The sequence below is a fragment of the Scyliorhinus torazame genome, chromosome 2 (genome assembly GCF_047496885.1).
Source record: "Scyliorhinus torazame isolate Kashiwa2021f chromosome 2, sScyTor2.1, whole genome shotgun sequence".
Taxonomy (NCBI): Eukaryota; Metazoa; Chordata; class Chondrichthyes; order Carcharhiniformes; family Scyliorhinidae; genus Scyliorhinus; species Scyliorhinus torazame.
The window spans coordinates 40,635,631-40,658,724 of NC_092708.1; the positions used below are offsets into that span (position 1 = coordinate 40,635,631).

A 23,094-nucleotide genomic window follows, 5' to 3' on the forward strand; every position below is an offset into this window, starting at 1 on the left:
AGGAACTGAAGGAAATCAGTATTAGTAGAGAAATGGTGTTGAGGAACTTGATGAATTGCAGGCCGATGGATCCCCAGGGCCTGATAATCTACATTATCATGGGTGGCACGGTAACACAGTTGATAGCACTGCTGCCTCGCAGCGCCAGGGGCCCATCTTCAATTCCTGCCTTGGGTGACTGTCTGTGTGGAGCTTGTACTTTCTCCTCCTGCCCGTGTAGGTTTCCTCCGGGTGCTCCAGTTTCCTCCCACAGTCCAAAGATGTGCAGGTTAGGTGGATTGGCCATGCTAAATTGCCCCTTCATATCCAAAAGGTTAGATAGGATTACTGGGTTATGGGGATAAGGTGCTAACGTAGGATGCTCTTAACAAGGGCTGGTGCAGACTCTATGGGACGAATGGCCTCCTTCTGCACTGTAAATTCTCTGATCCTGGAGTACTTAAGGAAGTGTCCCTAGAAATAGTGGATGCATTGGTGGTCATCTTCCAAGATTCTATAGACTCTGGAACAGTGCTACAGATTGTAGGGTAGCTCATGTAATTCCACCAATTAATAAGCGAGGTAGAGAGAAAACAGGGAATTATAGACCAGTCAGCCTGATGTGGATACTGGGGAAAATGCCATTATAAAGGATTTAATAGCAGCACATTTGGAAAATATTGGCATGATCGGATAGAGTCAGCATGGATTTATGAAAGAGAAATCATGCTTTACAAATATACTGAAATTCTTTGAAGAACTAACTGGTAAAGTTGATGAGGGGGAGCTAGTTGATATGGTTTATTTGGACTTTCAGAAGGCCTTCGACAAAATCCCACATAAGAGATTGGTGTGTAAAATTAAAGCGCATGGGATTGGGGGTTGTGTATGAGATGGATAGAAAACGGTTGGCTGACAGGAAACAAAGAGTAGAAATAAAGGGGTCTTTTTCCAAATGGCAGGCAGTGACTAGCGGGGTGCCGCAGGACCCCAGCTCTTCACAATGTGGGCAGAATGTACCAGCTGTTCACGCCGGCGGGATATTCCGGTCCCACTGACGGTGCTTAGGTTTCCCGGTAATGAGCGGTGCAGTCGACGGCAATCCCATTGACAACGACGGGACTAGAATATCCCGCTGGCGGGCCGCTTCTGCCGCCGCCAAACATACAGCAGGTTTGTCGGTAACTCTCGCCCCGTATATCAATGGTTTAGATGAGGGAATTAAATGTGATATCTCCAATTTTGCAGATGACACAAAGCTGGGTGGGAGGGTGAGCTGTGAGGAAGATACAAAGATCCTTCAGTGTGATTTGGACAAGTTGAGTGAGTGGGCAAATGCATGGCAGATGCAGTATAATTTGGATTAATTTGGTCGCAAAAACAGGAAGGCAGATTATTACCTGAATGGCCATGAATTAGGAGAGGGGAATATGCAACGAGACCTTGGTGTCCTTGTGCACCAGTCACTGAAAGTAAGTATGCAGGCGCAGCAGGCAGTAAAGAAGGCAAATGGTATGACAACCTTCATAGCGAGAGTATTCGAATACAGGACCAGAGATGTCTTTTTGCAATAATGCAAGGTTTTGGTGAGAGGGCCTCTGACCAAGAATATTGGGCCCATTCTAACGGCCGTGCCGCACTTGACTTAGGACACAATGAGGCTGGTAGATCTCGGACTTACCTGACTTGCTACACTTCGCAAGACCTGACCGGATGTCGTGATCTGGATCCTGACCACGGGCTGGACCTAAATTTACATATTCAAGTGTGCAGTCAGGCTCAATTGAATATGCACTCGTCAGAGTTACCCAAGGTGCGGGATCTAACCCCCGTGTCTCGGAGAACCCAATTTGCCGTTTAGCACTGGTCTCTATAAATGTGGACCAGGTGTATCGACATTTGAGGCGGTCTCCCAGGCAATCAGGGGCCCCTGGTTGGTCAGGCTCTGGGCAACGTGGTACCCTGGCACCCCTGATGCCACCGGGTGGCAATCTTGCAGTACACCAGGTGTCAGCCTGGTACTGGCAGGGGCATAGTCAAGGTTCCCCGGTGGCAATTTGCCTCTACTGGAGATTGGGCCCGGGGGTACCCTGCCCTCATGAAGTGGAGTATGGGGGGCTCGATGACCCTCTTGTTGGAGGGTTGCGGTGGCCAATGCGGGTTCAGGAGATCGGGATGCCATTTAAAAATGGGACTGAGTACGGTCTCAACGGGTGTTCCTTGCTGAGGCCCTGAAATGAACCAGTGTCTCATTTGTGGGGTCACTCTCGACGCTGCCAGTGCTGGGAAACACCCGGCTAAACACGCTCGACGTGGCCTCTGTTTCATTTCCGTTAAATCGCACCCCTAGAGTGCAGGTTTAGTCTCATTATCCAAGGAAGGATGTTCTTGCGATAGAGGGAATGCAGTGAAGATTTACCAGCCTCTTTCCGGCGATGACGGGACTGACGTATGAGGAGAGATTGAATCATTTAGGATTATATTCACTCGGGTTTAGAAGAATGAAGGGGGAGGGATCTCCTGGAGCATGTTCCCGATGGCGGGGCACTCCACAACCAGGGGTTACTGTCCAAGAATACGGGGTAAACCATTTAGGACTGTGATGAGGAGAAATTTATTCACCCAAAGAGTGGTGAACCTGTGGAATTCGCTACCACAGAAAGCAGTTGAGGCCAAAACATGTGTATTTCAAGGGGAAATTAGACATGGCCCTTGGGGCTAAAGGGATCAAAGGATGTGGGAGAAAGCGGGGACAGGTTACTGAGTTGGATGATTAGCATGATCATAATGAATGGCCAAAGAGCTGAATGACCTCCTCATGCTCCTATTTTCTATGTTTCTATGCATTCCTGCCTATATGAATTCCTGTACTATCATAATAATAATGATAACAATAATCGCTTATTGTCACAAGTATGCTTCAATGAAGTTACTGTGAAAAGCCCCCTAGTCGCCACATTCCGGCACCTGTTCGGGGAGGCTGGAACGGGAATTGAACCCGCGCTGCTGGCATTGTTCTGCATTGCCCACTGTTTAGCCCACTGTGCTAAACCAGCCAGCTGTTTAGCCCACTGTGCTAAACCATCAATGAGATTAGTCATGAGAAATCTCAGGTTCCTATTGACTCTTCCCATTCTGTGACACAATTTGTGAAATAATGTGTCAGTGCACTTTCCTCTCAGCTGATAGACTATTTTTAAGCATTCTAAAAAAAATTGAGTACCCAATTCTTTTCTTCCAATTCAGGGGCAATTTAGCGTGGCCAATTCACCTACCCTGCACACCTTTAGTTTGTGGGGGTGAGACCCACACAGACACGGGGAGAATGTGCAAACTCCACATGGACAGTGACCTGGGGCCAGGATCAAATCCAGGTCCTCGTGCCGTGAGGCAGCAGTGCTAACCACTGTGCCGCCTAAGTGTTTGGAACGGTTAACGTGAATGCTGTTAATATGGGAAATCTAGTTAAGTACATGAGGAAGAAAGAAAGCGAAGAATGTGCTGATGGAGTTAGAAGAAGAAGGCTTATGTGGAGCAAATACACCAAAATATAGATGGCCAGTGCATTGATTTGAATTATTTCAAACTCCCGAGATTTGGAGAAGTTCCCATTAGATTGGAGGATAGCAAATATAACTTCTTTATTCAAAAAGGGCGAGAAACAGAAAGTGGAAAATTATAGGCAAGTTAGCCCAACATCTGTCGTAGGTAAATTGTTAGAAGTTATTATTAAAGGAGGTATAGCAGGATACCTTGGTTAAACTCAAGGTAATCGGGCAGAGTCAACATGGACAACATGGACATAGATTCAAGCTAAGTGACAGAAGTATTAGAGGGGACATGAGGGAAAACCTTTTACGCAATGGGTGGTGGGTGTCTAGAATTCATTGTCTGAGTTTGTGGTGGAGGCAGAGACCCTAGACTCTTTTCTAATTCTTTTTCCAATTAAGGGGGCAATTTAGCGCGGCCAATCCACCTACCCTGCATATCTTTGGGTTGTGGGGTAAGACTCACAGGGAGAATGTTCAAACTCCACATGGACAGTGACCCAGAGCTGGCATCGAACCTGGGTCCTTGGCGCTGTGAGGCAGCAGTGCTAACCACTCGCCCCTAAACTCGTTTAAAAAGTATCTGGATCTGCACATTAAGTGCTGTAAACTGCAGAACTATGGGCCTTGTGCAGGAAGGTGGGGTTAGAAAGGGCACATGGATGCGTTCGGGCCTGTATGAACAAGATGGGTCGAATGGCCTGTGTTGTACCATTACTATGGTTCTATAATGGTTTAAGTTATTGACTCACTCTATTCTTAGCTTCTCCCTGTCATCCCCACAATTGTCATCGGGTGTCAGTTGTGGCCCAGTGGTAGCACGCTTGCCTCTGAATCTGAAGGTTGTGGGTTCAAAGTCCCCCTCCAGAGACGTGGGCGTAAATTGCAGGCGGGCACGCCACTGTGGTACTGAGGAAGTGCTGCATTGTCAGAGATGCTGTCCTTCAGGTGAGATAACAAACTAAGGCACTGCCATCTCTGGTGAGTGGATGTCAAAGATCACTATATCAGAGCAGGGGAGTTCGCCTTGGTGTTCTGATCAGTTTTTACCCCTCGGCGGACAAAACTAAAAACAGATTATCGTATTGCCATTTGCACGACCTTGCTGCGTGGAAGCTGGCTGCCATCTTTCCCACATTTACAGCAGGCGCCGCATTTCAAAAGCACTTCATTGGCTGCAGAGTGATCTGGGACATCCTGAGGTTGTGCAAGGTGCTGTATAAATGCAAGTCTTTCTTTGCGTCAGCTGGCAGCTGTGAATCTCGGCAAGCAGTCCTTTCAAGGGACAGTTTCTGGGAGATCGATAATGAGAGCGCCTTGGCCTGTGTTCCATTTTCTCTCTCTCAATTCCCTCTCCTCGTCCCCCCGCTGGAACCCATTACACAGCGATTGCCCACATCCTCCCCACTCCACGAAGCACCTTTGCTGAAAATGCTTTCCTTTATAGGCAACAGTCACGGGCAGCTGAATCAAAACGTTTCTAAAACTGACGCCGAGAGGGCTGTAGGCCAGAACAAATTGCTGGAGCACAGGCTTGAGTTCCCATGTGCTAGCAGGTGACGCGACTTATTTTTCCTTTCTTTTTTGTTTTTGTTTTGTTTGTTTAATGTCGTCGGCTGGGAGATTGTAGGTCGCGATACAAAAAAATGTGATGTGAGAGAAAGATGTTTTTCTTAACACAGACTGACTACCCGTGACAGTTGGATCAAATTGAAAACAGAGTACAGTGTAAATATTTGTGGAATAAAATGCAGCCAGACCTCAGACTCCATCATGACAGACTGGAGGATGAACTACATATGTGTGGCCAGGGAACACAACAAGCCAGCATGTGTTTCTCGGCTCCCCCCCCAACCATCCCCACACAAATGGAATGAAGGATTGCCATTCGCTTTTGGAACGAGCAGCCCCTTTTTTGCGGGGGTGGAAATTTCTGAAATGTCAAAGCTGACACAAAATATCTGCTTGTTGTCTTCAAACTGAAACCCCTGTTTTTATTATATGTATTCCTTGTTCTTGTGACATGGGCCCGGTTATTCAAGTCACTGAAACGGGCGGCACGTGGCGCAGTGGTTAGCACTGGGACTGCGGCGCTGAGGACCCGGGTTCGAATCCCGGCCCCTGGGTCACTGTCCGTGTGGAGTTTGCGCATTCTCCCCGTGTCTGCGTGGGTTTCACCCCCACAACCCACAGATGTGCAGGTTAGGTGGATTGGCCACGCTAAATTGTCCCTTAATTGGAAAAAAATAATTGGGTACTCTAAACTTACATCTAGAAAAATGCTAGTCACTGAGGAACTAGGGACTGGTTTCGCACACTGGGCTAAATCGCTGGCTTTTAAGGCAGGCCAGCAGCACGGTTCGATTCCCGTACCAGCCTCCCCGAACAGGCGCCAGAATGTGGCGACTAGGGGCTTTTCACAGTAACTTCATTGAAGCCTACTTGTGACAATAAGCGATTTTTATTTCATTTCATTTTCAACTTCCCAGGAACGTCCCTCGTCAAGCCAGCTCCCCCTCTCCCCCACTCATCTCTGATCTACCAATCAGCCCCTCCCCCCACAAGGCAAAAAAAAAGTGTTCCTGTAATAAAGTTTTTTTGTAAAAGGTGTGAGAAAACCCACCAGACCTGGTTAATTGATATTGGAACTATTCCCCGAGATGTAACAACTTAACTATAATGCATACTTCTTCTCTCCTGTTTTGACCCAATTCCCTGCACCCCCCCCCCCCCCCCGCTCCACCATCACAGTTGTCAAAAGGCCGGATGCAAGGACCATTAGGGGCCTAAATATACCGTTGGTTATCTTTTTGAGTTCAGGCTTTTTTTCAGAACTTAAATTAGAATCAACAGTTACTTGATGACTTTTCTAAGAGAAGAGTTGGAGCAGAGTGGTTTGTTAACATTCTCCCTCTTGTTGCAATCCTCCGTACACACAACTTTTTCATTAGTTTCAAAGGCGCTGTTTTTAGGCCGTGGGCTGATGTAATCCGAGCCTGCTGTGATGCATCGCTATTCCTTCTCTAACTGCTGTAATTGGCAGCTCACTAAAGTCATTGTTCTTGGACTTTATACAGTTCGACAGATCACATCCATAAAACAGTGGTAACTTTCCCCTTCCTGCTCTCCAGAGTGGAGTCTTATGTTGTGGAAACATCTGTTAGACATTCAGGGAGCTCGAGGAGCTCTCACACAGGATATTGCTGTTATTTATAGGAGATGCAGTTGGTTCCAAAGACCACCTTCTGCCTGCCGTTCACAAACTTCCCTCCTTTTCTCATGGCAGGCAACAAAACCCCCGAGCTTCAGCCTTTTTCTCTGCTCACTGAACCAGAAAGAATACGCTTAACCCGTCGACTGGTCAAAAATGATTAGAACTATGCAGCACAGTAAGAAGGGGCTGGGGTGATGTCCTATTGTATCAGGCACCCAACTGGGCCAGCAGAATATGTGTCCCTTCCCCCCACTCTCTTTCTCATTCTCTCTCTCTCTCTCTCTCTCTCTCCCTCTCTCCTTGCTCTGTGATCTGGCTTGGATTTCACTAAGGATCAACTGTGGGATTAAGGATAACAACCGTTGAATGTTTTTAAGTAAAATGGATTCTTATTTCAAAATAAAGAAAATTAAACTGTGGTTTACCGGAAAGGGCGGGGGGGGAGAGAATGAACAGATTTTGAAGAATCTAATTACCTTTCCTTTTTATTAAGCAGGAACAGTAGTACTTGAAGGATCTTAATCTAAGTAACGATGGGGAAGTGACATTAAAGGGAGGAGGGGAGAGGGAGTGATGAGAGGTATGTATTGAAGGCAGTGGGGTTGGTGCAGGGGTGCAGATTGTGGCAGGTTGATTGATGTGTTGCCGAAAATCTCGGTTCATTTCGGCATGGCATTCTTCTTCCTGGGTAATACTGCCTTTGCTTTTTTTCTGGGGCAAACATTTTTTCCTCCCCTCCCTGAGAGGCCGCTGTCTTTATTGATAAATCTTTGGCAAAGTTCTTATTTTGTGCTTGCCAAACACTCAGAGGAAACGTGGGGGGGTGAGGGGGGGGGCACGCCGAGTAAAAATAAGAGCAAAGTTTTATTTAAAAACAATGGGCTGGATTCTCCCAAAATGGGGCTATGTCCCCACGCCTGCGCAAAAACACTGGCGTTTCACTCCCAATAAAAAATATCAGTCGATTCACTCACCTGCAGGGAGCTAGCAGGGACCCAGAGTGATTCACGCAGCTTCAGCACCTTCATGGTGGACTCGGACCGTGGAGGCAGCTTCAAAATGCAGCCCCCCCCCCAATTGGCTGCGCGCTCGAAGATCCGACTGCGTGCAAGCACTCCCCTGCCGCCCATAAGGCCCCCCCACCCCCCCAAAATGTCCGATATCCCCCCCCCCTCTCCTCCAGGGCGGCCACAGAGTGAGTCAGCAGCCGCCACATGAGCATCCCGACCGGCCATAGCATGTTAGTTCCACGCCGTCGGAAACTCGGTCGGTCGGGAGCGGAGGATCACTGGGCGGGCCTCTGGCAATGCCCCCCCCCCCACCCCCCCCAGCCGTGCGGAGTACTCTGCGAACATGCCGATTTTCGGGGCCCGGAGAATTGCCGGACCGGCGGTGGGCCTGATTTTGGCGTGAAATCGGATTCTCCGCCCCCGCGCCAAATGCGATTTCGATGCGGGGCTGCGGAGAATCCAGCCCAATATGTATACACTTCCTGGTAGACCCCTACCGGGTTCCTGTTTGGTCTGTGCCTGACCGGCTGACCTTATGTACCCCACTCTTGGGGGGGTGGGGGGGGGTCTGCTCGTACGCTGCAAGGAGCACGGGGAAGACGAGCATTCCCACCCCAGAGGTCCCATGCGGGATATTACAGAGACACTGCAGGTTAATTTGAAATTCACTAGTATTGTAGCAAAGAATATTCCATGTACATGGAACTCACAGGGATACAAACAGGGCATGCCTGGTCCACTGCTTTCACTCTGACATGGAGACACTGACAAGAAGTCTCTGGCATTGTGGTAAAGGCCAAAATTTGGAGTAGAACCCTGACCTGCTGGATTTCTGATCCATGTGAGATCTGGGTCCACAATTCAGTAGAGTGAATGAATCTGCTGCTCAACTCATCGCTCCCTTCCATGCATGTTCTAATACTATTCTGTGGGTGTATGTGTGTAAGGTGCCAGTTGCTGAACTATCACTGGAATTCCTTCTATTACCCTCTCCTTAGTTCCAGTAGAATTCTTGTTGGTGTAGGTTCCAATGCAAAGCTTAGCCAAGATCTCAGACCATACTAGAGAATGATGAAATGAAATGAAAATGAAATGAAAATCGCTTATTGTCACAAGTAGGCTTCAAATGAAGTTACTGTGAAAAGCCCCTAGTCGCCACATTCCGGCGCCTGTTCGGGGAGGCTGTTTCGGGAATCAAACCGTGCTGCTGGCCTGCCTTGGTCTGCTTTCAAAGCCAGCGATTTAGCCCTGTGCTAAACAGCCCCTTTTATTCCTTTCGCCGCATTTTAACTATTAAGTATCTTGTCTCTTTCTGAGTCTCAACCTCTGTTGCTGCAGGGCATGTTAGGACTGGCACCTCTTTTGCACCTGTACACATGATTGCCCGCCCCAACTATTAAGATTTCCCCCATCCTTTTTTAAAAATATCACCCCTTTGCAGTAAGGCAACAAGATATTGATATTTGTGTTCCCACTTCATTCGCTGAAGCAGTTAAAGAAAATGGAATGTCGGGAATGGTCAGCGGGTCAGTCAGCCTCCGGAAAAGGATGTGACAATTGAAAGCTAAAAGATCAGTGAATCACACCGTACCTTTACAAGGCAAGTTACCAGTTTAGCAAATGGCAGGGAACACGTGAATACATTGCTTCTGATCCACGCTGCAAATACAGCCTGCCTCCCCAAGTCAGAGCCCAAACTAACACCACAGCGAGAGGGAATGAAATATCCTGGTAATGCTTGTCTTACCTCTTTACTTTGGGGGCAGCGTAAGCCTTGGGATTTGATTTAAACTGGACCTGCTTCCCACCAGTTTTCAGTTTATAACGTGAAGCTCTGGCAGTTCTGATCGTCTCTTGCTGAAGTTATGGTCGGAGAGCCCATGCAGTATTTTTTTGGGTTGCAATATGAATGAACCCTAAATTGCACCACTGTTAAACCTGTATGCATATGTTTTTGACTACATTCACTGGGTGTGGGCATATATTGCCCTTCCCTAAATACCTTTGAAAAATTGGTGATGACCCACCTTCTCGAACCACTCCAGACCACGTGCTGGAGGTACAGTGCTGTTAGGTAGGGAATTTCAGGATTTTAAACTATCAACAATTAAGGAATGGTGCTCTATTTCCAAGTCAGGATGGTATGTAACTTGGAAGAGATCTTGGAGATGGCGGAGTTTCTGTGTGCTTCCTGTCCTTGTCCTTCTAGGCGATAAGAGTTTGTGCTTTGGGGAGGTACTGTCGAAGAACCTTTGGCGAGTTGCTGTGGTGTATCCTTGCACACTGCAGCCTCTCATATTGTGCTGGTGGTGGAGGGAATGCTTTGTCCAGGTGTTGATCCTCTTGAGTGTTGTTGGAGCATTACTCATCCTGGCAAGCTTTCCATCGCGTTCCTGGCTTATGCCCTGTAGATGGCGGATAGGTCTTGTGGAGTCAGAAGTTGAGTTATTCACTGCAACATTCCCATCCTCTGGCTTGCTCTTGTTGTTACCGTACTTATGTGGCTGTTAAAACTAAGATTCTGGTCAATGGTGAAATCCTTGGAATTGCATTCATGATTTATGCTTCGAGGCAGCACAGTAGCACAATGGTTTGCACAGTTGCTTCACAGCTCCAGGGTTCCAGGTTCGATTCCCGGCTTGGGTCACTGCCTGTGCGGAGTCTGCATGTTCTCCCCGTGTGTGCGTGGGTTTCCTCCCGGTGCTCCGGTTTCCTCCCACAGTCCAAAAATGTGCAGGTGAGGTGGATTGGCCATGATAAATTGTCCTTAGTGTCCAAAAAAATGTTGGGTGGGGTTGCTGGGTTACGGGGATGGGGTGGGGGCATGGTCTTGGGTAGGTTGCTCTTTCCATGGGCTGGTGCAGATTTGATGGGCCGAATGGCCTCCTGCACTGTAAATTCTATGTTCTGTAAATTCTATGATGAAGAAGTCAAGGAAGAGAAGGTATTTATGTTCATTCTTGGGATAAGGTTGTCGCTAACAAAACCAGTTGCCCAACCTTAAGTTTCCCTTCAGAAGGAAGCTGAGTGGTCTTCTTGAGCATGTTAGATAGATATGAGAAAAATGTATATATTTTTAATAAATTAGAGTACCCTATTAATTTCTTCCAATTAAGGGACAATTTTAACGTGGCCAATCCGCCTGTCCTGCATATCTTTGGGTTGTGGGGGCGAAACCCACGCCGACATGGGGAGAATGTGCAAACTCCACATGGCCAGTGACCCAGGACCGGGATCGAACCTGGGGCCTTGGTGCCGTGAAGCAGCAGTGCTAACCACTGTGCTGCCCGAAAAATGTATTTTTTAAATGAAAGTATCAAAAGTAAAAGGGCAGCCATGTTGACACATTTCACACGGCCAAGAGAGGAATGATCATTCCTAAGCCATTCCCGACTGCTAGAAAACATATCTGTCCAAAATAACTAATTTTGGAATAGTGATGCCATTTTAAAGAGTCTGTAAGGTTTGATGTTTCAGATCTGGAATGAGCAATGAATAAGTTCTTGCATGTGTACAGGGTGCATGGGAATAGCAGAAGGACATGTTGTAAACCTGTACCTTATTGCAGCCCAACATGCTGACAGTAGCTGCCATCATAGCATCATTATTCTTACTTTGTACACTGCAGATAATAGGACATCAGATAGGGACACTGTCCTTGGAAAACTGTCCAATTCTTCCCCTCTACACACATCCTGGCCAGGAAAGAATTCATTGCACTGTGTGACTTCAGCTGAAATTTGCGTTAGCCCTCAAAAGTGTTATACTTACGATATCATTCATTCACCTATGGAAAAACAATAAACTTGACAGCAGGAAGCCTGATTCTTGTTTCAAATCCTCTGTGTAAATATTCTAACGGAGACTGGGGTAGGAACACTGCAGAAATCCCGCCACTCTAAAATAGTAAATGATATTTGGGTGTCTCTGATTGCAAGCGCAGTCTTGCTGGCGGTACTTTTCATGTGTGCATGACTGGTACCATGTTGGATCTTCACTGCTGGTGTGCACTGAGCAAGCTATGTTCATCTGTGTTTTGTGATCAGTGAAACTGAATGGTGGGGTGGGGGGAGGGCAGGTTACAGATTATTGCCAGTCTTGCACAGCCAGTGGCACAGTTTTATTCCAGAACTATCATGTATTAAGCATCAGTCACAAGGTGAGACACCTTCTTAGCTCCTATCATACTGAAAACATCGCCACCTGGTGCCAATTTGCCAGCATGTTGGTAGTGGTGAAGATATGGGCTCTTGCCAACAAAACAAGGTTCCTAAGTGGTGGCATGGAAAGTGGAAAATATATTGGTGCCACCCCCAGGAACGTCACACCTCATTAATAAAGGATTGATAGAAGAGGTGGTCGGGATGGGGGTCCCCCGTCTGGGGGACTGGAGGGTGAGGGAGGCATGGACACGGGATTGGCCCAGAAAAGGAGATGGCTAGTCGGCGGGGGGGGGGGAGGTGAGAGCCCCTCCAATCCGGCTGATAACGTGGAACGTGAGGGGGCTGAATGGGCCGGTGAAGAGGGCTCGAGTGTTCGCGCACTTAAAGGGATTGAAGGCGGACGTGGTCATGCTCCAAGAGACTCACCTGAAGGTGGCGGACCAGGTCAGGTTAAGAAAGGGATGGGCAGGACAGGTATTCCACTCGGGACTGGACGCGAAGAATAGAGGGGTGGCAATATTAGTGGGAAAGCGGGTGTCATTTGAGGCCAAGACTATTGTAGCGGACAATGGAGGGCGATATGTAATGGTGAGTGGTAGGCTGCAGGGGACGTGGATGGTGTTGGTAAACGTGTACGCCCCGAACTGGGATGATGCAGGATTCATGAAGCGCATGTTGGGGCGCATTCCGGACCTGGAGAAAGGAGGCCTGATAATGGGAGGGGACTTCAATACAATGTTGGACCCAGCACTGGACCGCTCCAAATCAAGGACTGGAAAGAGGCCGGCGGCCGCCAAGGTACTTAGGGGGTTTATGGATCTGATGGGGGGAGTGGACCCATGGCGGTTTGCAAGGCCGCAGGCCAGGGAATTTTCTTTCTTTTCCCATGTACACAAAGTCTACTCCCGGATAGATTTTTTTGTTCTGGGCACGGCGCTCATCCCGAGGGTGGAGGGGACGGAGTATTCGGCCATAGCCATTTCGGACCATGCCCCGCACTGGGTGGAACTGGAGCTGGGAGATGAGAGGGACCAACGCCCGCTGTGGTGGCTGGATGTGGGACTGCTGGCGGACGAGGTGGTGTGTGGGAAGGTGAGGGGGTGTATCGAAAGGTACTTGGAGGCCAACGACAACGGGGAGGTGTGGGTAGGGGTGGTATGGGAGGCATTGAAGGCGGTGGTCAGGGTAGAGCTAATCTCCATTAGGGCTCACAGGGAGAAGACAGAGGGCATGGAAAGGGAGAGGTTAGTGGGGGAGATTTTGAGAGTGGACAGGAGAAACGCAGAGGCCCCGGAGGAAAGATTACTTGGGGAAAGACGACGGCTCCAGACGGAGTTTGACCTGTTGACCACAGGGAAGGCGGAGACGCAGTGGAGGAAAGCGCAGGGGGCGACCTATGAGTATGGGGAAAAGGCTAGCCGGATGCTGGCACACCAGCTCCGTAAAAGGATGGCAGCGAGGGAAATAGGGGGAGTCAAAGATGGAAGGGGAGCCACGGTTCGGAGTGCGACAAAAATAAAGGAGGTATTTAAGGCCTTTTATGAAGAGCTGTACAGATCCCAGCCCCCAACGGGGGAAGAGGGTATGAGACGATTCCTAGACCAGCTGAGATTCCCGAGGGTGGAGGAGCAAGAAGTGGCTGGCCTGGGGGCACCAATTGGGTTGGAGGAGCTGAGCAAGGGTTTGGGGAGCATGCAGGCGGGCAAGGCCCCAGGACCGGATAGGTTCCCGGTGGAGTTCTACAGGAAGTACGTAGACCTGTTGGCCCCGCTACTAGTGAGGACCTTTAATGAGGCAAGAGAGGAGGGGACCCTACCTCCGACAATGTCGGAAGCGACAATTTATTTGATCCTAAAGCGGGACAAGGACCCACTGCAATGTGGATCGTACAGGCCGATCTCGCTCCTTAATGTGGATGCAAAGTTGCTGGCAAAAGTGCTGGCCACGAGGATCGAGGACTGTGTCCCGGGGGTGATTCACGAGGACCAGACAGGATTTGTAAAGGGTAGGCAGCTAAACACCAATGTGCAGTGGCTCTTAAACGTGATAATGATGCCATCGGTGGAGGGAGAAGCGGAGATAGTGGCAGCTATGGACGCGGAGAAGGCCTTTGACCGAGTAGAGTGGGAGTACCTCTGGGAGGTGCTGCGTAGGTTTGGGTTCGGGGGAGGGTTTATCAGTTGGGTTAAGCTCCTTTACAGAGCCCCGGTGGCGAGTGTAGTGACAAACCGGCGGAGGTCGGAGTACTTTCGGCTGTACCGAGGGATGAGGCAGGGGTGCCCCCTGTCCCCCCTGTTGTTCGCATTGGCGATCGAACCATTGGCCATGTCATTGAGGGAGTCTAATAAATGGAAGGGGGTGGTCCGAGGAGGAGAAGAGCATCGGGTGTCGCTATATGCGGATGACCTGTTGCTGTACGTGGCGGATCCAATGGAGGGGATGGTGGAGGTCATGCAGACTCTAAGGGAGTTTGGGGAGTTTTCGGGCTATAAGCTCAATGTAGGGAAGAGTGAGCTCTTTGTATTACAGGCGGGGGACCAAGAAAGAGGGATAGGGGACCTACCGCTGAGGAGGGTGGAGGGGAGCTTTCGGTATCTGGGGATCCAGATAGCCAGGAGTTGAGGGGCCCTACATAAACTGAATCTGACGAGGTTGGTGGAGCAAATGGAGGAGGATTTTAAAAGATGGGACATGCTACCGCTCTCGCTGGCGGGTAGAGTGCAATCGGTCAAAATGGTGGTCCTTCCGAGGTTTTTGTTTGTGTTTCAGTGCCTTCCCATCGTGATCACTAAGGCCTTTTTAAAGAGAGTAGGCAGGAGTATTATGGGGTTTGTGTGGGCGAATAAGACACCGAGGGTAAGGAGAGGGTTCCTGGAACGCAGTAGGGCCCGAGGAGGGTTGGCGCTGCCAAACCTGGGGAGCTACTACTGGGCAGCAAATGTGTCGATGATCCGCAAGTGGGTTATGGAGGGAGAGGGGGCGGCATGGAAGAGGATGGAGATGGCGTCCTGCAAAGGAACGAGTCTGGGGGCGTTGGTGACGGCACCGCTGCCGCTCTTGCCGACAAAGTATACCATGAGCCCGGTGGTGGCGGCAACGCTAAGTGGAGACGGCACAGGGGTGCAATGGGAGCATCGGTGTGGTCCCCGATCAGGGGTGACCATCGGTTTGTCCCGGGGAAGATGAACGGGGGGTTCCAGAGCTGGCATCGGGCGGGGATCAGAAGAATGGGGGACCTGTTCATTGACGGAACGTTTGCGAGCCTAGGGGCACTGGAGGAGAAGTTTGAGTTACCCCCGGGAAATGCCTTTAGATATATGCAGGTGAGGGCTTTTGTAAGGCGACAGGTGAGGGAATTCCCATTGCTCCCGGCACAAGAAATTCAAGGCAGGGTGATCTCGGGCGCATGGGTCGGGGAGGGCAAGGTGTCGGCAATATACCAGGAGATGAAAGAAGAGGGGGAAGCGCTGGTAGAAGAGTTGAAGGGTAAATGGGAGGAGGAGCTGGGGGAGGAGATGGAGGAAGGTCTGTGGGCGGATGCCTTAGGTAGGGTTAATTCCTCCTCCTCGTGTGCCAGGCTCAGCCTGATACAATTTAAGGTGGTTCACAGAGCTCACCTGACGGGGGCGAGGTTGAGCAGGTTCTTTGGGGAAGAGGACAGATGTGGAAGGTGCTCAGGGAGCCCGGCGAACCATGTCCATATGTTTTGGTCATGCCCGGCACTGGAGGGGTTCTGGAGAGGAGTGGCGGGAGCAATATCTCAGGTGGTGAAAGTCCGGGTCAAGCCAGGCTGGGGGCTAGCAATATTCGGAGTAGTGGACGAACCGGGAGTGCAGGAGGTGAAAGAGGCCGGTATTCTGGCCTTTGCATCCCTAGTAGCCCGGCGAAGGATCTTGCTAATGTGGAAGGAGGCGAAGCCCCCTAGCGTGGAGTCCTGGATAAACGATATGGCTGGGTTCATAAAGTTGGAGAGGATTAAGTTCACCTTGAGAGGGTCTGCGCAGGGGTTCTACAGGCAGTGGCAACCGTTCCTAGACTATCTCGCGGAGCGTTAGAGGAAGGTCGGTCAGCAGCAGCAGCAACCTGGTGGGGTGGGGGGTGGGGACATCCGGGGGGGGAGGGGGAGCTGCCTGGGGGGGTGGATGAGCAAGAGATAACATGAAGAGTCCGGGAAACTGGCACGTACGAGAGAGAGCCAGTGTACAAAGCTATGTAAATATACTATTTTGCCATGTATATATCTTGCTCCGCGCGATTTCTCGTTTCTTTTTTTTTGTTACGGGGGGGGGGGGGGGGGGGGAGTTATTGTTTGTAAGGGAGAAAAATTGTGTTAAAAACTTTAATAAATATATATTTTTAAAAAATAAAGGATTGATAGTACCACTTTGATGAATGTAAAAGAAATGTCATATTTTATATGTTTTGCAGTAATGTTATTAAAATCTAGGTTAAAATTGATACAGACAAGATGACTGCTAGGGCTGTGATTAATGTGTCATAAAAGTGAGGTAATCATTGATTTGCAGGTAAAGTGTTCTGCTAATAGTTCTTGAGAAGCATTTACTTGTTTACAGATAGCTAGCTAATGAAATATTGTTTAGGTTTGAAGGATCCTTGGGGTGCAGATCATTTATGACGGAAAATGTGTTTGGTCCTGGCTAAACAAGTCAAGGGACATCTTGAAAGAAGAGGCAAAAGAGTGCCTTATGCTTTTGGTACAGATGTTGTTGTCAAAGGGAAGGGCCAGATCTGCCTGAAGAATCAGTTGGTCCTGAAACTCGCATCTGAAGAGAAGCGTGCTTGTTTGGTCCTGAATACTCTGCACAGAGAAAAGCAAGTAAAACCCTGGTTGTTAAATGTATTCATGAGTGATATTTGAAATATATTGGCTTGCTTAATTGGAATATAATGGCAGGTTTAGGAAGTAAGTTATGTTTTTCTCTTTTTACCTAACAGTTGTAACGGTTTACTGCAAAGCTATTTCTTTGTTGCTATTGTGATTAATTCTGTGTTTAAATTAATGTTTGTTTTAACATAAACCATACCTATGAGTCAGTATTATCACTTCTGGGATGTAGTAACATTTCCTCTCAGTTTTACAAATTTCAAATAGTTGGGATCTCTTCCAGGATCCTAACAACCGCATGTCTCTGTATATCAGTGCTTTTCAAAGTGTTTCTGCATGGAGGACATCACCCATTGATTGTTACATTGCTGGGTAACCCTGACCTAACTTCTAAAAGATAGTTGGTGTTAGCTACTCAAAGGAAAACAACGTTGAAGATTATTTTCATTCTTGTTTTCAAATCCTTCCATAGCCTTCCCTATCTCTGTAACCTCCCCCAGCCCGATAGCCCTTAGAAACTGTGTTCCGCATGCACACCTGTGACTTCCTTCCCCACTTGGTGCCTTCAGGTGCCTCAACCCTATATTCTAAAATGTCCTCCTTAAATCGTTCTGCCTCTCTACCTCTGTCTGCTCCTTCAGAACAGTCTTTAAAACCTACCTCTTTTATCACCTGTCTTAATATGTCCTTATGTGGCTTGCTAACAAATTTTGTCTGGTAATAATAATAATCTTTATTGTCACAAGTAGGCTTACATTGCAATGAAGTTACTGTGAAAAGCCCCTTGTGAAGCAATTGGGACATCTTGCTCTATTAAAGGTGCTAATAAATGCTTGCAGTAAAATAGATAAAATGAGAAGAAATCGACAAATAGCAATGAAATATATTGATTGAATTCTTGAAATACTGAAGTTAGATTCTGGGCCCGAGATGGATACATACTAGAATAATTTTGCCAACTTTGAAATCACCTCACAGCCAACAAGGCACTCAGTACGAAAACAAATGCTATTTATACATCAGACTGTAGGGATTTGGGTTACTAGGAACCCCACCACCCTTACAGGTAGTCAGTGCCCTCTCCCCTAAAGCCAATACCCAGTCTGCATATACCAGGCAAGTAAGTGGCACTGGCTTTGGCAATATCAACAGGAATTGCATTATTCCCGATGTATAAATCTGAAGTGCCAGGTGATCTATAACTTCTGACACCTTTCCATCCACGAAAGATGATGTTATCTATCTTGACTTCCAAAAGGCCTTTGATAAGGTGCCTCACGGGTGACTGCTGAGTAAAATAAGGGCCCATGGTATTCGAGGCAAGGTACTAACATGGATTGACGATTGGCTGTCAGGCAGAAGGCAGAGAGTTGGGATAAAAGGTTCTTTTTCGGAATGGCAACTGGTGACGAGTGGTGTCCCGCAGGGTTCAGTGTTGGGGCCACAGCTGTTCTCTTTATATATTAACGATCTAGATGACGGGACTAGGGGCATTCTGGCTAAGTTTGCTGATGATACAAAGATAGGTGGAGGGGCAGGTAGTATTGAGGAGGTGGGGAGGCTGCAGTAAGATTTAGACAGTTTAGGAGAGTGGTCCAAGAAATGGCTGATGAAATTCAACGTGGGCAAGTGCGAGGTCTTGCACTTTGGAAAAAAGAATAGAGGCATGGACTATTTTCTAAACGGTGACAAAATTCATAATGCTGAAGTGCAAAGGGACTTGGGAGTCCTAGTCCAGGATTCTCTAAAGGTAAACTTGCAGGTTGAGTCCGTAATTAAGAAAGCAAATGCAATGTTGTCATTTATCTCAAGAGGCTTGGAATATAAAAGCAGAGATGTACTTCTGAAGCTTTATAAAGCACTAGTTAGGCCCCATTTAGAATACTGTGAGCAATTTTGGGCCCCACACCTCAGGAAGGACATACTGGCACTGGAGCGGGCCCAGCGGAGATTCACACGGATGATCCCAGGAATGGTAGGCCTAACATACGATGAACGTCTGAGGATCCTGGGATTATATTCATTGGAGCTTAGGAGGTTGAGGGGAGATCTAATAGAAACTTACAAGATAATGAATGGCTTCGATAGGGTGGACGTAGGGAAGTTGTTTCCGTTAGCAGGGGAGACTAGGACCCGGGCGCACAGCATTAGAATTAAAGGGAGTCACTTTAGAACAGAGATGAGGAGAAATTTCTTCAGCCAGAGAGTGGTGGGTCTGTGGAATTCATTGCCACAGAGGGCGGTGGAGGCCGGGACGTTGAGTGTCTTTAAGACAGAAGTTGATAAATTCTTGATTTCTCGAGGAATTAAGGGCTATGGAGAGGGAGCGGGTAAATGGAGTTGAAATCAGCCATGATTGAATAGTGGAGTGGACTCGATGGGCCGAATGGCCTTACTTCCGCTCCTATGTCTTATGGTCTTATGGACACGGGAAACCAATCCATTTCAGATTGGCTGTCTTTGTATGTGCCGCACAGGCCCCCACATGAGGTGTCGATGTTTTCTTCTGTCATCAGCTAGTGACTCCCAGGTGACCTACAACAAGTACCTCACTCGGCACCATGACCTATCAGAATTGATTACATTTTCACAGGACCACGGTTTTTAGGGAATCAATTTTTGTGCAAGTATAAGTTTGCTCATTTTCCCATTTGTTTTCTAATACCAACCGCATCCTGTTAGCATCAGCTACGTGTACACTGGAAATGTGGAATTTATTTCCGACATTATGACAGCTGATGCACATAAGTGCAGAACAGGGAAGGGTCTTATCCAAGTGAGCTGACTGTAAGGAAACCCGCAGTGCTTAAAGCCACAAGTGTGCGTTGGTAGGTCAGATTCACGAGTTGTGTTTATGTGGTTTCCATGGTTTATTTATTTATTTTTAAAGTATGAAATCTCTTTTTTTTCTCTCTTTGTTATAGGCCTTGCCAAACCACACACTTCCTGTTGGGAAGACGGCATGTAGGGAACCTGCTTCCAAGCCACTGTCACATGGAGACACATGACGGTGGCCCAGTGATGATTCACCTAGTTTTGCCTCCCATCATGGAGAGGAGCCTGGCCTCCACTTGGTTGCTTCTCCTGAACAGGAATTTAAAACGCAAGTGTTGGAACGGCATTGCTCCAACAGACTGCAAATGCTGAACCACTGTATGGGGAGTTGTGCTTTGAAATATTTGCCCTATTATGAAATTCTGAGGTAATTGTTTTTCCTCTGAGGAGCATTTCTTCATCGGCCAGCTGGGGTTGGTCTCCTTGGTAAAGAGAAAGTTGAGATGGGATCAGATTGAAGTGTAAACATTCTGGGGGGTTTAGGGAGAGTGGTGAGGAGGCCATTCGGCCCATCGAGTCTGCGTCGGCCCTTGGAAAGAGCACCCTCCACCCTATCCCCGTACCCCCAGAAACCCCACCTAACCTTTTTGGACACTAAGGGAAATTTGGCGTGGCCAATCCCCCTAACCTGCACATCTTTGGACCGTGGGAGGAAACCGGAGCACCCGGAGGAAACCCACGCAGACACGGGAAGAATGTGCAGACTCCACACAGACAGTGACCCAAGCCCGGTATCGAACTTGGGACTCTGGAGCTGTGAAGCAACTGTGCTAATCACTGCGCTCCCATGCTGCTGGTGGAAGGGTCAGAAACAGGAATGCACCAAAGTGAGGTAATTGGCAAAGGAACCAATGAGGAATATATTTTTAAAATAAAATATATGGTTAGCATTTGGAATGCACTGCCAGATTCAATCGTGGCTTTCAAAAGTGAATTGGCCATTTATCTGAAGACGGAAAGCTTGCAGGGCTACAGGGAGAGTGTGGGAGGGGGAACTAGCTGAGTTTCTCCTTCGTGAAGCTGCTACGGACATTCTGGGTCAAATAGCCTCCAGTTGTTCAGTAACCATTCTATACTTCGAACAGAAGCTGATGTCTTTGAGGTCATGCAATGGCAATGGCTATGGCAAGCAGCAGAGAATGAGTAGGAAAGAATAAGGATGAAGTAGCCATTAAGGTAGAGTGTCTGCAAAATTATGGGGGGCATAGACAGTCGACAAAATAATGAGGGGCATAGACAGCCTACAAAATTATGATGGGCGTAGACAGAGTGGATAGTCAGAGGCTTTTTCCCAGGGTAGAGGGGTCAATTACTAGGGGGCATAGGTTTAAGGTGTGAGGGGCAAGGTTTAGAGGAGATGTACGAGGCAAGTTTTTTACAAAGAGGGTAGTGGGTGCCTGGAACTCGCTGCCGGAGGAGGTGGTGGAAGCAGGGACGATAGTGACATTAAAGGGGCATCTTGACAAATACATGAATAGGATGGGAATAGAGGGATATGGACCAGGAAGTGTAGAAGATTTTAGTTTAGATGGGCAGCATGGTCGGCACAGGCTTGGAGGGCCGAAGGGCCTGTTCCTGTGTTGTACTTTTCTTTGTTCTTTGAGATAGATCGTTATCTCTCAAAATAATGTCTGAAGCTTGTCTTTTACCTTAAGCAAGTTTATTCTGAGAGCAGCTCAGCATGTGGGCAACCACATTGCTCCCCCACCCCGATTCGAACCATATCCATTCATACTCTTTTGGAGATTGAGCCAATGATCATCACCTGTCTTTAACAATGCAATTGGCTTAACAAGGTAATTGGCAAAGGCTGCCGTTGCTGATAAATTGACACAGATCTGGATCAAATTGGGAATAAGCTGGCCCACACAAGCTTAAAAGCACAAGTTCCTCCAAATGGAAGAATAACCTTCACGTTCTCCACTGAGCAGGCAACCCACTCCTCCAGGTTAACGATCAAGTGTAGAAGCTGAAAATTACTCTGCCGAGCTTAATAATGCAGTGGGGCTGGATTCAACACCTAGTGCAAGATGGATCACCTTGTCCATCGTTGGCGAGGTGTGAACCATTTCGAGGATTGAGCTTCATTGGCATGGGTCCATGTGCAGCTGTACATGCCACTAACGGCAATGCAATGGGATTCGCTGCTTTGAGAAGGTAGAAAATCCACCGGTATCTATGTGCAACAGGTTCATGTGTTTTTAATAAGGCCCAAGAGGAGCAATCCTGGTTGGACAATTACAGTTCAGATTAGCCTCAAGGTTGTGCCTAAAAACAAAGAGCCCCCCCCCTTCAGCTTCATTCATTGAGACCATGGCTAATCCGTGCCTTAAACTCCATATTACCCGCTTAGCCGCATACCCCTTAATATCTCTGGTCATCATAAATCTATCAATCTCTCATTTAAAGTGAACAATTGATCCAGCATAAGTTGAATTTGCGGAAGAATGTCCCAAACTTGCACCACCCTTCGCATATAAAAGTGTTTCCTAATTCCATTCCTGAAAGGTCTGGGTCTCATTTGTAGGTTATGCCCCTTAACCCTAGACCCCCCCCCCCCCCCCCCCCCCCCCCCCCGCAGCAGCCAGCAGAAATGGTTTCTCTCTGTCTATTCTTTCTGTTCCACTAATATCTTGAAAACTTTGATACAATTACCTGCTAACGTGCACAGATATCTAGGCAGCTAAAAGCACTCCCTGAAAGACAGGTTGTAAAGGTTCAAACTATGGGATGATCTGAGGAGAGGGTATCTATTAGATGGAGAGGCTGAACTCAGGTTTTCACGTGGGTGATCAAGATCCCATGGCATTATTCAAAGAAGAGTAGGATATTTCTTCTGGTGACCTAGTCAACATTTATTCTTCAACCAATATCATGTCAAATAGATAAATAACTGGTTACTTACCTCGCTGCTGTTCTGGGACCGAAAACTTTGGGTAAGCGAAATGTGACTATGCTTCAAAACAAATTCATTTGTTAAGCATTTTGGGATATTCTAAGAGCATAAAAGGTACTGCTATGTGTTATTTTTTAAAATTCATTTACGGGATGTGGGCGTCGCTGGTTAGGCCAGCATTTATTGCCCATCCCTAGTTGCCCTTCAGAATGTGGTGGTGAGTTGCCTTCTTGAACCTCTGCGGTCCTTGAGGTGTAGGTGCACCCACTGAGTGGCTTGGAGGGGAACCTCCAGGGGGAGGGGTTCCCAGGTGTCTGCTGCTCTTGTCCTTATAGATGGTAGTGGGAGTGGGTAAGCTATTTTATTTTTCTTAACAATACGTATGTCCCATCGGACTATCTCACAAATTATCCCTTTGTAGGCTGAAAAGCCTAAGTTTCACAAGGCTTTTACCACTAGGAATCAGTTTTGTATTTTTTTTCTGTGATGTTATCCTTTGTTTCATGGTAACTGGAAATGAATACAGTATTCAAAGCTCTTACCATAGCTTGAGTCACATTCCTGCATTGCAAGAGGAACTACACTTCAAGTGTAATTTATTAG

General features: G+C 47.8%; 1 protein-coding gene across 5 annotated transcripts in view; it reads left to right on the top strand.

Annotated features, from left to right (window-relative positions):
- gli2a (GLI family zinc finger 2a) overlaps nucleotides 1–23,094 on the top strand; it is a 564,217-nt gene that overhangs the window by 27,582 nt on the left and 513,541 nt on the right. Inside the window, exon 2 of one of the 5 annotated variants that reach the window (XM_072470208.1) lies at nucleotides 7,235–7,321. The exons of 3 other annotated variants lie outside the window; for them this stretch is intronic. The gene's annotated coding sequence lies outside the window, so the exon portion shown is untranslated. Of the gene's footprint in view, nucleotides 1–5,065; nucleotides 5,084–7,234; nucleotides 7,322–23,094 lie in introns of those variants that run through there. One more of the 5 variants, XM_072470212.1, reaches the window with a different exon arrangement.